Genomic DNA, 2058 nt, shown 5'->3' with positions numbered 1-2058 from the left:
TCATATAGCTAGAGGTTTGATCTCCAGTGTGGTAATAGAGTGGTAATGTGATCTTTAAGAGTTACGGCTTTAGGGGCTGGGAATATGGCCTAGTGGCAAGAGTGCTTGCCTGGTATACATGAAGCCCTGGGTTTGATTCCCCAGCACCACATATATAGAAAATGGCCAGAAGTGGCGTTGTGGCTCAAGTGGCACAGTGCTAGCCTTGAGCAAAAAGAAGCCAGGGACAGGGCTCAGGACCTGAGTCCAAGCACCAGGCCTGGCAAAAAAAAAAAAAAAGAGTTACAACTTTGTGGAAGGTAACTAGTCTATTAGTGTCATACTCAGAAAGGTTTTATATTGTTCTCATAGCATGCCAGCTAGTTCTCACAGGAGAGATTTGTCAAAACATGTAAAATGGGTTTATGGTAAGTCTGTAATTTTAAGGAGCAGGCACCATTTTGAAAGTGACAAGTTCTAAGACATTGCGGTGGCAATGAATACCCAAAGATGAATTCAGTTGAGAATGTTTGGAATGAGAGTCAACCAACTTTGAAACCAAAGTGTTGAATGGATTTTCCTTTGACCATTAAAGCTTCTGGTGGTTATCTAAGCCCCTGTACTGCACAGACATGCAATGAGTGCTAATAGCTCCTGTGTGCGGAGCATCTATCTACTCATGGTCTCAGAGTGTTCAATTCTGATGACACTACCTTTCAAGACAGGTACAATGGCTTTCCACCAAGATGGTGCCGAAAGCAAAGAAGGGAGCTCCAGCCCCTCCTAAAGCCAAAGCCAAGGAAAAGGCTTTGAAGGCCAAGAAGGTAGTGCTGAAAGGTGTCCACAGTCACAAAAAGAAGAAGATACGCACTTCATCCACCTTCCGGCGGCCCAAGATGCTGCGGCTCGGGAGGCAGCCCAAATACCCTCGTAAGAGTGCCCCAAGGAAACAAGCTTGATCACTATGCTATCATCAAGTTCTCCCTGACCACTGAGTCAGCCATGAAGAAGATAGAAGACAACAACACACTTGTGTTCATTGTGGATGTCAAGGCCAACAAGCATCAGATCAAACAGGCTGTGAAGAAGCTCTATGACATTGATGTAGGTAAGGTCAATACCCTGATCAGACCTGATGGAGAGAAGAAAGCTTATGTTCGACTGGCTCCTGATTATGATGCCTGAGACGTTGACAACAAAATTGGAATCATCTAAACTGAGTCCAGCTGGCTAATTATAAATATACATTTTTTTCCACAAAAAAAAGACAGGTACTATGGCCCTAAATGCATGAACTATGGCCAACATTGTCATTGTGAAAGAATGAGTGGAAGTGTTACAAATGCTGGGAAATGAAGAAACACACAAAACACGAAAATAAGTCTGCAAAGTTTGGATGGTACCAATACCAAAGAGAGGCGAATTTTGGCCTGATGATATGACTTCTGAGGAAGCCTATCGGTATTCCTGATGGCTGCCTTTCAGCTCTAACTTCAGAGTAGGGTAGGAAACACAGTGGTAGTTAGTGATTTCCATTAGGGAAATAGTTTCCGTGGAGCTGACTCAAGTTTTCTTCAAGTGAGTATATGAGGAAAGGTTCTTCAGGAAAACAAAATCAGTAAGATGTGTACAATATCTAGAAAGACAATTTGCATTCAAAGATTACCTCGCACACCTGTGGGGGCTGGTAAGTGTGAAGTCTGCTGGGAAAGCCAGCAACCTGGATAGCCCGGAAAGCCTTGATGGGGCAGCCTTGAGTCCAAATGCTGACTTACTTGTTTCTTGGAGGACTTTATACTTTTAAGGCCTACAACTGATCCCTATAACTAGGGATAATCTACTTTACTGAGAGTCTCTAAATATAATGTTAATCACACATAAAAAGATATCTTCATAGTAACATCCAGGCACTGGCGTGGGGGCTGTCCCTTAGCTTTTACATTCAGGGTGCTCTACCATTTAAGCCACATCTCCAATTCTGGTGTTTTTTTTTTTTTCATTTTCTTTTTTTTTATTAATTTTTTTTATTATTAATTGAACATAAAATTTTTTTTACAAGGTTCTGTGCAAAGAGGGTGC

At 42.1% G+C, this 2058-nt stretch overlaps 1 pseudogene; it reads left to right on the top strand.

Annotated features, from left to right (window-relative positions):
- Positions 1 to 725: 725 nt before the first annotated feature.
- On the top strand, positions 726 to 1227 carry LOC125355130 (annotated as a pseudogene).
- Positions 1228 to 2058: the final 831 nt, after the last annotated feature.

Source organism: Perognathus longimembris, chromosome 7, assembly GCF_023159225.1.
Source record: "Perognathus longimembris pacificus isolate PPM17 chromosome 7, ASM2315922v1, whole genome shotgun sequence".
NCBI classification, from domain to species: domain Eukaryota; kingdom Metazoa; phylum Chordata; class Mammalia; order Rodentia; family Heteromyidae; genus Perognathus; species Perognathus longimembris.
Note: the sequence above shows the minus strand (reverse complement) of the source record. Positions and strands in the feature narration are given on the sequence as shown.